Source organism: Panicum hallii, chromosome 8, assembly GCF_002211085.1.
Source record: "Panicum hallii strain FIL2 chromosome 8, PHallii_v3.1, whole genome shotgun sequence".
Lineage (NCBI taxonomy): Eukaryota > Viridiplantae > Streptophyta > Magnoliopsida > Poales > Poaceae > Panicum > Panicum hallii.
In genome coordinates this window covers 2,805,190-2,817,683 of record NC_038049.1, presented here as the reverse complement: position 1 = coordinate 2,817,683, position 12,494 = coordinate 2,805,190, and the positions used below count along the sequence as shown (strand labels likewise).

Sequence of the window (12,494 nt, the reverse complement as noted above, 5' to 3'; positions counted from 1 at the left end):
AGTTTTCCCATCTTCATCCACACACTTCTATCAGCCGATTTATCGACTGAGAGATCGGCTATATATCTATCGGTCACATACCCTCAACCACACTCCAATCGGCTGTACGTCACTCAATTGTTGTGCTGACGTAATCAAGCCGATACAACCACACCTAGTTACCTAGAATAACACTTAAGCACATCTCAGTTAAGACACAACTGCTTAAGGAATCATCCCTCTGCTAAAATGATCGATGTTTTCATCGATCAATCAGGAAACCGATGCACCTCTCAATCGGCTACACAGGCCAAAGTACACAACCCTAGATCAGTAAGCTAACACAATAGACACGCCTCTGTTAGGCACGACCAAAACACATCAATCGGCTAAACCTGATGCATCCTCATCAATTAAGGCCAAGACCAATGCACCAACCAATTAGATAGACCAGAAACATGCTGATAATCCAATCGGCAAGATCCTCCCTTGATCTATCCTTGAAACACTGTACCTTTAATATTTCTATCTCTATCAGTCGTTTTAACCTTTGGTGAAACCAAACCGGTTAATCTCTTCTGCTCATATACAGAAACTACTCATACCGATTGCTCTTCTAAACAGAAATCAGCAGATTTCCTAATACTGTATAGATAGCTCTCTTCTTTACCAAATCTATCGACTGAACCCCTGTTGTTTCCAATCGACTCTGCTGTAGTCTTCAACAAATAGTCCATCTTAATTAGTTGTCCAACTAAAGCTCCACCCAAGTTAGTTTCTGATCTTTTTGATTGTTATGTGAGTAGTATGTTAAATGAGTGTTAGATTGCAAGTTTATTGTGAATTAAGATAGTTTTATATGCACACTTGAATGTAATGTTGCTTTGCATATAGATACGGCTACTTCCGCAAATGGTACCTACAAGATCTCCCAGGAGTCTGCGGAGGATATTTCTGAAGACCAAGGAAACATCACCAAGGGATATCGCAAGCCCCGAACCAAGTTCGGAAGATCTTAACTTTACTGACTTCAGCCCCACCAGTAAAGGCAAGCCCCGGTGCATAACCCAGTATTTCAAATTACTACATTATGCAATCTTATACTTACTTATTATATCTTGCATTAAGTCTAGGAGTTGAGATGGAACCCTAAATGCATAAATCCTAGGAACCAATGTATTGTGCCCGAGTCCATATCGCATAGATGCTCTGCTAATAGGACCGGTAGAAGTCGGGTGATTTCCTGTCACTCGCGCGATATAGGAGTTGATTGTTTATCATTCTGCAATTACTATAAGGATGATGGATAGGGTCATGTGCGGTATCATGACCTGAAAGTTTACTCTGTCTGTTTCGATAAAAGTTGATAAGGTCGCAAATTGTGGTAGTGGTGGCTAAGCGTTTGAAAGTACTAGCCACATGCCGCGAAATATGGTAAGCGGTAAGCCTAGTACCTGAATGGTCCGGCAAATGGACATGTTTCCACCACTCGACTTTTATTTTATGTTTACACGCACCGACATGTGGGAGTACGTTCTGCATGGCAGACAGGAATACGGGTTTTGTAGTCGCGCTACAGACGTATGTACTGCACAATTGGTGTGCGTACGGTCCTGCAGTCGCTTGTGGTGGCCCTGATCCATAACCCGGAATATGAGGGAAACGGTTGCTTCGGAACGATCTTTGGATGTTCCAAGCGTGTGTGTTAGGTCTACCTTGCAAGGTTAAATTCGATTCAGAATCGTCCGCCTCTCACGAAGATTGAGACTGCTTATCCCTTTTACCACATGGAGTAACAAGAGCAATTATATGGTTATCAAAGATGACGTTTGACCAAAGATTTTACCATGTTTGAATAGCTATAGGTGCTTATCTAGAATGGATAATCACATAGAATTTGAAAGCTAAAAGTTGAAATTAAGGATCTACTCTTTGTTGCTTTTCAGCTGAAAACTTTACCTATAACCAGTAAAGCCATCATAAGTCTAGTTACATGGCTAAGTATACCATGAAACGGGTAAGCCTTGCTGAGTATTAGTATACTCAGTCTTGCTAGTTATATGTTTTTCAGGTAAAGTCTTTGAAGGTCCTACTCTTCCCTTGCCTTGGCACTGTGCTCTTCCAGAAGGTTGGTCCGTGGAATGGGACCCGTCCCCGGCCAACACTGATGATACCGAGTGATGTCGTGCCTGGGCTTAGCATGACATCCGTTTTGACGACGTATTGTAAATCATCGCGTATGTTTTCCGCTGCCAAAAATCTTAACTTTAACAGTTTATAATGTTTTCTCTAAGTTTGAAACTTCGTACTACTGTTGGAAATTCTTGTAATGTAATTTCCTGTTATGTAAAATATGATGGTGACTGTATCTATGGACTCACTTTCGTGTGAGGTAACCTTATTTGATCCTATATTCGGTGGTTTATCGGGACGTTACCTGACAGGCCAAGGGATTATATCGTTTGAAGCACGTTGGAGCCCTCAGGAATGGACTCGCGTACTTGAGCCGGTATAATTCAGGTTGGTTCTGCCACAATGACCATCCTCTATTGCAAAAATTAAACCACCACACTGCACATATACGCAGCTGATTACAACCAATTAGTGAAGCTTGTTCCAGTGTTTGAATTAACCTTATTCATTATGCTGCACTGAAAGCATATTTGTAATAAATAGTGAAGCCTTGTACGTCAATACTTAAGCTCTCGTCGGCCATTCTTCAGTGGAATCTAAATTTTTTTGAGACCACAGTTCCAGAAGTATCAAACTTCAATAAATGTTACATTCATGGCTTCAAACTGGATTGAGCACATCTGCAGCGGGGTAGTTTTTTTTTAACAGTAGATCCGTGTGGGGGTTAGACATTTGAAATTAACATGAAGAACCTCAAAATCCAAGTGACATACACATATTGTATTCAAAGAAATTACGTAGAAGCCCCTCAAGGATATATGCATCCACGTTTCTAGTGCTTCTAGCAACCACTAGTGAAAAAGGTAGCTGATGGAAAAAGTGAAAGGTCATGGTCATGAGGAAAAGGACAGAGAAACCGTGGTTTGCCACGATGTCCCTGTGCTCCGGTTACAAAAACGTGGACACATGCTCGAGAAAAAAAAGATCTTTTTCTCTCTGAAAATTTGACAATGACATGAGGTGGCCAAATGAGACTGGTTTCCAAAATAGTGCAATAGTACAGAGGGAAAACAGTGTTTGGACACGACCATAGTCCAAAACCTCATGTCATTGTCATCTCAAGGTTTGTAAGAGACTCGAGGATGCTGGCTAATCGTAACTTCTAAGAATTAGGGTGCGGGCAAAACTAGCAATTCCTACATGACATGACGATGGATATGTCAGATCCGGGTACACGGGACTGTGTACGTGGTGTACTTCTCCTATTATACAGGATGAGAGATGGTCCACACTTTACATCTGTTGTAACTACTCGTAGTGCAGTAGGACTACTCGTACATGTAGTGCAGTAGGACTATTCGTATAGTAGTGAAACTAGTCGGACATGGTAGAAAAGTACACGAGAAGTACTCGGGTAGGACTCCTAGGCTTGTACCCGACTAGGATTTCCTATAAACGTATCCCCCAGACTATATAAGGGCAGACTATATAAGGGCGGACAGGGATCCCATAAGGGACGATCGTAATCATCATCAAAGGCAATACAAACCACGCAGGACGTAGGGTATTACGCTCTCGGCGGTTCGAACCTGTCTAAACCTTATGTTTCTTGCATATTCAAGTTCCTGATCTCGGCGACACCCTGCCTACAAACTCACCACCTCGAGGGTATTCCTCGGTGGGCGTGGCGGTAAAACACCGGCAGGCTAAGAAATACTCTTTGTTGCAAACTAGTCATGCCTCTTTTCAAAAAAAAAAATTAGTCATGCCTACGTGGAGCTCCAAGTCAGCCTAGGGACTGGTAGTTTGACCTGAAAGAATAAGGATGGCTATCTAGGGGCTATTTGATGAAGTGGGAATAAGGATGCCTAGGGACTAGTAGTTATGGCAATGCAAGAACAAAACTAAGCTATCTTAATTTATAAGGAAGGTACCGATCGATTTTCATTAAAGTAATGAAGCAACTCGACATTCACGTATTGGGAGGACGACGATGTGTAAATAAATCATGAATGTGAATGAGACAAACATGATGCTTGCATGTGTATGGGTAGGTGGTCATCTTGTTTCGCATGTCCAATAGACTATATGACCATATATAAACAGGATAATCTTTCATGAACTCCAGACATCTAACACTGTTAGTATCTTGTACAAATGGAGGTCTTCATCATGATGGTTATTGTTCTAAGCTACACAGTTCCATCGGCCAGTAGCACTAGCTCAGGCTCAACCTACGGTAATGTTCTATGCTCTCATGATCTTTTCCCAATCTGAAACCAATGGATTTCATGGTATTTATTTTATTTGCACGAATCTACTGTGGAAATTCTCTATATAAATATCCTCCAGATGTATCTTATTTGAATATTACTGTTTATCATTCTTTGATCTACAAAAGGGTACATTTTATTTTGTTTATTTTTTAGAAAAAAATGGATGAATCCAAATTACTAGATATTGATCCCTCCTGTGCCTTGGATTATCAGTTTATCACTGAATCTTCTTTTAGGTCGTCTAGAACAATGAATCTGAAGTCTTTTTGTGATTCGAAATAGAATAAAGAATCAGGCCAATAATTATCAGTTTAATCTGTGCTCAATTATTCTGACAAACACCTCTGCCAACTGTGGCTTTTGCTTGTTATTGTTTTTTTATGTGTGTGAGTGTGTGAGTGTTCACACAATTTGAATCCAAGACAGTGGATTGAGTTGTTCTTCTTCATTTTTAAGTTGATCGATGAGCTACAAATAGCAACTTAATCCACATTTTTTCATCACTAATTGAGGATTTGAAGTGACATGAAATTTGGTCCTTTAGAGAGTGACATAAAAATTTGATGAGCAGCTGTGGGCCGAAGGGCCCATCGATCTTACCCTTACCACCATATCGGCCCACTAACATGCCCCATGTGGTTGAGCCCAGGTTTCCACTCACATTTCTCTCCTTGACGCACACGAGTACCTCACACCCATTTTTGTATTTTAGCCTTTTTTCATAAATTTTAACATTTGGACCCCCGGTGGAAAGAATTGCAGAAATGGACCCTCAGCATGACGTCAAAGGTCATGGTGCCGTTGTATAATAGCACGTGCTATTGGCCCTCGCAATGGTGGCGATCCGTGATGAGGGCGAATAGCACGGCGCCAAAGGCCACGGCGCCATGTTGTTGACATAGGGCGCCAAGTGCCATTGCACCATGCACTGGACTTAACTCCTCCTGCCCAGATATTTCCTCCTCCCTCTTCTGTAGCTCGGCGCCAAAAGCCCTGGCGTCATGCTGTGCTAGTATGACACCTTATCATTTGGCACCGTGCTGCTAACCATAGAACATTTTGGCACCGTGCTGCTAACCATAGAAAATTCAGAAGTCATGAATAGAAACAACACATCACCATATTCAGAACATGATCATGACCAAGTACTAAGTTCACATTAAGAACTAAGGTTCAGGAATAAGCAATCACAAGCACACATAAGTGGATGATCAGCTTCTCTTACCCTCTCCTACCCCCGCTAAGTGCGTCAGTGCCTGGCGTGTGACAAGCAGGGGGCAACGACGACGAGGCGTAGGCTGAGTAGCGCAAGGAGCATCTTGTAGCTGCGAAGTTCCAATCTCGTCATAGTCCTGCGGCTGGTTGGCATCATCATCCTTGTCGTCCTCCTCCTCGTCGTCTTGGTGGTCGCTAAAAATGGCTGTACGTGAGGAGCTGGCCACGACTGACTGATGTGCGCTTCTGTGGGATGACGATGCTGCTACAGTTGAGGCTACGGATGCCTTGGACCGGTGAGACAAGAAAGGCACTACCACGTTGGTGGGCACTACACGACAGCATCCGCAACGAGCAGCAGCTCTACGGAGGCACCTCTGCAACTTCTGCAAGAAAGGCCACAACAAATATGAAATTTAGCTAGTGTTTGTAATTACAATAAAAAGAACCATAAATGAAATTACGTTTTCAAACCTCCAACATCTCCCTCATGCGCCGCTCGTTGCCCGGACTGCCAATTGGGTAGCGTAGAGTGTTGTCAATATCATGCACGAACTGCATAACTGAAGAACCCTGCATAGTACAAAAGAGTGAGCTCATGTAACAAGGGGATATGTTAAGCCAAAGTACGGAATTGAAGTTAGTGCTTACCACTCTATCGAGGATGGGTGCGATATCCACTACAGTGCCCTCTCTAGCTCGCAAGTCGTAACTGGTGTCCTCATCCTCGGAGGAAGTAATGTATGTGTAGTCATCTCCGGTCCACTTCTGGAGCAGCATGTATTGTGTGGCGCTGTGGTACCATCCCAAGTACTGGCGGAAGTTAGCTCTAGTGTATTGGGGTTCACCAAGTTCCGGACTATCGTCCAAGTGCAGCCACCAATCTACCATGTCACAATGGTGGTGAGCAAATCAGAGGGCACCTCACAGTCTACATGTGCTTATCTCGGCGGCACATTGGGTTCAGAGGCATCTCAAGTATCTCCTCATCCATATACGGCTCCCACACGACCTCTCAAAAGAAATTTTAACAAATAAGTTAGTAATAAAAAGTAATATATATATATATATATATTACTTGGAACAATTAATCCAAACTCATGTTAGAAGGGCTGAGAGGATGTCCAGCTCGTTGCTGCAGTCCACGTACGCACGCTGCATGGTTGCGTACGGAGACATGACGTGGACCCAGAGGTACGCCAGTGTCGGAGCTAACTCCTCCACACCAAGAGGGCTCTGCTATCGAGGCTGCAACACCCTTGGTTTGCCAACTGGTAGTCGGGTCCACATCCACAACTGAAGGAGGAAGGTGCAGCCTGACTAGAAAGGTGCGAACAATGTTAGAATTATTTGCAAAATAGATATGCATCCCAATATGGCATGAAAGGGTAATCGAGTTTGTCATTCACCTATCGATGAGAGCAGCCAGTGCGGCGGGGTTGAACATACGAAGTCCACGACGAAGACGGTTTACAACGACGTGCAGACCGGCACGCTGAAGGAGTGGGGTGTACCGGTCGTCGTACACCATGACCTGCGGCCCATCATTGGTCCGAGGTCGAAGGATAGGAAGGATCTGTAGAAAAAATAAAGTTTAATGTTACATATACGAAGCAATATTACGTTAAATGTTAAAAGTTGCATGTAGTCCCTGAACAAAGGAATATATCTGATCCTGCTCGATCAGACTGGCCCTATGGTACTTCTCGTAGAACTTATTCAACAACCGGTATTCCGCCATCCTGCATTTCAAAAACAAGCATATCAATAATGACTTGATTCTTCAAGCTATATCTCTAGGGCATAGTATAGTAGAGAAATAAATATCATCTTCGCGTAGACTTATTTTCATTGAGAGTACAGTAACACAATTTTGCTGATATACAAGTGCACATAATGAGCATAGCAACTGCAACCTATATGTTGTATTTCTAAAATCATTACCTAAACTAGAAAGAATGAATGAAGATGTGCCTGTTCATACAGTTAGGTGCAAGCACAACTAACACACGTTTTTGAATCAAAGCAATTGTTTTCTATGATTCTGTAGAGGTTCATATTTAGATATTTGGCCTGCTCTATGGCCTTTCACTTTGCCTTATCTGCATTCAATATCTAGGTATTTCTATTAAGAACTGCCACGAGATACTCCCTAAACCTGTCTACTCTTTGCATGAACTCCATACACTCCAGAATCTTACAAAGTTAGTGAATCATTTCCCTAACAAATGGATCAACAAGAAATGGAAAGTCACTATCAATAGCATGCACACAACCAATTCCAATCAAATCGTAACTAATTTCAAATCCCTAGCATTTAGCCCCAGTGTAGGATTGCACAAAATGTGGACGGTATAATCAATTTTGCAGGATAAAAACAAGGGAGGGGAGGGAGTCCACCTTGCTGAATGTGGATATAAAGCTTCCCCGTTTCAATTTGGCCAGATTTGGCCGGATTGGGAGGAGGGGGTGCGGTGGGGGAGAGTCCCTCTGTTTGGAGGAGGAGAATAGAGAGGCGGAGAGAAGGGCCAGCGGGTGCGGGACTTATGTCCCACAGCACGGCGCCATGCCAGTTAGCGCCGTGCCCCAACAGCATGGCGCTAAAGGCTGCGGCACCATTCTTTAATACCACGGCGTCATGATCTTTTTCACCGTTTTGGCCGCCCGCATCACGTTGGCGATCCACGTGGAATTGCACGGCGCCAAAGATCACAGCTCCAAAAAGGATACGGCTCCGTGCTGTTATACAATGGTACCATGACCTTTAGCGCCGTGCTGAGCCATGCTGAGGGTTCTAGAAATCTTTCCGCCAGGGTCTAAATATAAAAAACTTACAAAAAAAAGGCTAAAATGTAAAAAATACGGTACTGAACACCTGGCCGGCGGCGGCCAACCGGCGTCCCCTCCTCGCCGTCCAGCGCGCTGTCCATCGTCTGTGAGATGGCCGTCCAGCGCCTACCCTTTCATTGCGGCCAGTGGGCGGGGCCAGGCCAAAGCCCGGCGGCGGCACCCACGCAGTTCGTCTTCCCCCCAAAGCTGGCCGGCTCTGTGGACGCGTGCTGTCTCCACCGTTCAGTCGATTCCTGAGCCTTGGTAAATGCTCTTTGATCTAGGCGTCGATTAATTAGGCCAACTCATGTTTTAGCCTAGGCTCTGTTGTGATCAGTCTCGGGACTCCGCTAATCTGTTTTTGCTGGATCACTGATTGGGGACTAGTGAATCATACTAGTCTGTTTAATGTGATGATGCTCCAATTTATACCATCCTAACATATATAGCTGTGACTGGTCTATGGAGTAATGTCATCGTTTGTAGCATTCATTTGGTTCTATTTTGCTCCACTTTAGATGCTTCTTTTTTTACTATTAATCTAATAATTTTAATGATGTTTACATATATAATAAACTTCCCTTTTCCTATATTAGGTACTAGTTTGAATAGTGATGGAGCCTATCAATTCCCTGTGTTCCACATAAATCATCCCTTGTCACCTTGAGGGGTCCAGTCTGCAAACATACAAGACAGCACTGCCACAAGGGAGAGCGACAGCCTGAGGGAAAATGTGTTCTCTGTGGCCGTCAGCCTTGGGACACCGGCTGTTCTTTGACACTGGTTCCTCTCTCTCCTGGGTTCAGTGTCAACACTGCGACACACGTTGCTATTGACAAAGAGGAAGGGCAGGACCAACATTCAACCCTTTGAAGTCATCAACTTACCGGAGTGTTCAGTGCTCAACTGATGAGGCCTGCCATGCCATGAACAAGACCTCTGGTATTTTTTCTGGCTGTTATATGCAACGGGATACTCAGTCGGGTACTTAGTCAAAGTTAAGCTCACTCTTCCTAACAACTACAGCATTGATGATTTCGTCTTCGGTTGCGGTGGGGGTAATCTACGCAGTGGATCCAGCACAGGGATCATTGGTTTCGGAAACGAAAGTTACTCATTTTTCAACCAGGTAGCCCGGCAGACAAACTACAGAGCGTTTTCATACTGCTTTCCTAGTGATCATGAGAACGAAGGGTTTCTGTCAATCGGACCATATGTTCGAGATGAAAACCTTATGTTGACTAGGTTGATCAGTTATGGCCATCTCCCATTCTATGCCATTCAGCACTTGACATGATGGTCAATGGGATTAGTCTTGAAGTTGATTCCCGTATCTACATTACTGCAGTGACAATTGTTGATACTGGCACTGCCGATACACACATTTTGCCTCCTGTGTTTCATGCTCTCGACAAGGCGGTGACAACTGCAATGCTAGCTAAGGGATACTTAAGGGGAAGTTTGAAGGACAAGATTTGCTTCATTACCACTGGTGAGCCGATAGATTGGAATGACCTACCTACAGTTGAGATGAAATTTGGAATGTCTACGCTGGTGCTACGGATGGGGAACGTGTTTTATGTGAACTCAGATGATGATATATGCTTGACATTTCAGCCCGATGATGCCGGTGTAAAAGGGGCTCAAGTTTTGGGAAATAGAGCAATTAGGTCATTTAGAGTTGTCTATGATATCCAAGAGATGATCTTTGGCTTTCAAGCCAGTACATGTTGACAGAATAAAAGTGAATAGTTCCACAAAAACCTGGTGCCTTGTGCTTCATGGGGGATCCTTGATTCTTGACATTGCAGTCTGTCTTCAAATTCTTGTTGGTATGTTAAACCGTTTCACTATTTTTGCGGTATGTTAGTAATGTATGTAAACATGTACCAATTTGGCATCATTAGCGTTGCATCTCGAAGAAAAAAATAGAAAAATAATAATGACAACAAACAGAAACTTATGATGTAATTTGCTACATGACAAATTAGGATCAGAGTTATTCTGAATCAGTGGATGCTTCATCAAGTTTCAGCTTTGTAATCGGCTCCTCCCCTTGGGATCATGTGGTGTGTGTGTGGCCGATGACGATCCAGATATTATGTGGCAAAACAAGAGGTAAAATGCTGCCAACAACAAATCTGAACACGCAGACACAGTTGACGAGCCAAGAGAATTGGTCCACACCAACTGATTACGGCAGGAAAATTGGCGGCAGCTATGGAAGGAAAGAAACACAATGATCTTCAGACACAGAACAGCAGCTGAAGTAGCAAGGCAACCAAGTGGCTAGGCAGACAGCAAGCCATGCCGAGGCCTTGACAGCCGCGAACCAAGACCTCACCGTCGACGAAACCATACGTCGCATCCAGGTCCCGCCGCCTCAGGTTGCCGTACTTCCTCCTGCACCGTCCAGTGCAGGCAGCAGAACGAGAGTCGACACAGTTGCACAAGGATTTTTAACGTTAACAAAGTTATAGGAGACTTTGGGTATATGCCGGCCCGTATTCAGCGGAGAGACTCTGGGTAGGAAGATGACGGAGCCGGCCGGGACGCGCGGGGTCGGTGGCGGCGCTCTCCTCGTCGGTCGCGCGGCTGCTCGCCTCGCCACGGCGACGGGGCGCGCGGTGGCAAGCAAGAAACCGGCCGGGCAGCGCCCAGCGTCCAGCCCCTGTCGCGACGAGGGTGCGTGCGGCAATGCGGGTACGAACCGTTCGCGGAGGAGCAGGGCGCCGTCGTCGTGCCGTGCCGGCCGGCGTTGCCGGCCCGACCAGGGGTGAACAGTGGACGGTATTTTCATTCCCCGTCCGGGCTGGACGGTATTCCGTTTACCGTCCGGGCTGGAGTGATTTTGCACCTATGCGGGCTGGAGCGGGAGCTTTTAGTTTGGGCTGCGCCAAGTGAAGGCCCGGTTCGCGGAGCCCATTACCTCGCTGAGGCCCGTAGCCTCCTGGCGTGAAGCGTTGCCTCAGCGGCCGCCATGGTCGCTCCGGCCTCCGGCGCTCGTAGGTCGTCGCCGGGGATGAGCAGCAACGGCGGCTCACGGTCAGCGACCGAGCGTGGCCAACGCCAGCGCGGCCAGTGCACAGCTTCTGCCGGCGTCGAGAAAAAGAGCAGCAGTGCCCGGTTCAGGTCGCCATTCGTGCTCCACTAGGTGGAAAGTGGAATTGCTGCGGTGGCTGGCATCTTCCCTCTTCGTCTCTAGCTAGTTTCTGAATCCTGAGCTAAGGCCTGAACAGGGAAGACCATTCTCTGCACTCAGATCCGTGGTATGTCTCAGTGCATATTGTTAGTTTTGATCTCCCTGGACCATCGGACCCTAACGGGCCCGATCGGGCCGCCTCACCTCTGCGCCCTGATCGGGGGCGCCCCAGCTCTTTCCTAGCTGGTGGGCCCCCGTCGCGCCGCGCTATAAAAGACAGGTGGGGGCCAGCGGCTCGGATCACGAGGTTCACCGGCCGCCGCCACCCCACCGACAAGTCAAACCTATCCGATCTAGCTTGAGCGCGGTCAGCGGCGGGAAGCTCCACTCCGGCCATCCTCGACGCCCTCTGCCTCGACCCCGAGCCGGCGGACGCGACCGCACCTTCGGCCACCGCGAGCACGAATGCCTACGGCCGGACCGCCCCGAGCTCCCGCACTACACCGCCATAGCGGGCACGTCTGCGTCTGCCGCCGCCCAAGGGCACGAAGGTATACCCGTGCCCCTCCCCTGTCTCTCTCTCTCTCTCTATCTATCTCCGTTGCTCGGCTTGTATTAGCATCTCTGTTTTCCTAGTCTAATCGCGCATTAGCCGATCCGAAGTTTCTATCAATGGTATCAGAGCCTTAGCTATTTGCGTTGATTAGCATTGGAAAATTAAGTGGAAAAGAACCCTAGAAAAGATCCCAGAGAAAACCCAGTGCAAAACCCGCGAAACCCTAACCCTAACCCTAACCCTAGCAAACACACAGAAGAGGGGCGACGGTCACAGAAGAACTTACCTGGTTCTCCTTGCGCCGCCCACCGTCGGCGTGATCGGGACGCCGATGCGTCGACCAGATCCAGCGAGGTCTTGGACC

General features: G+C 46.2%; 1 pseudogene; it reads left to right on the top strand.

The window, feature by feature from the left end:
- The first annotated feature begins 6,500 nt into the window (after positions 1–6,500).
- Positions 6,501–10,166, top strand: LOC112902595 (annotated as a pseudogene).
- Positions 10,167–12,494: the final 2,328 nt, after the last annotated feature.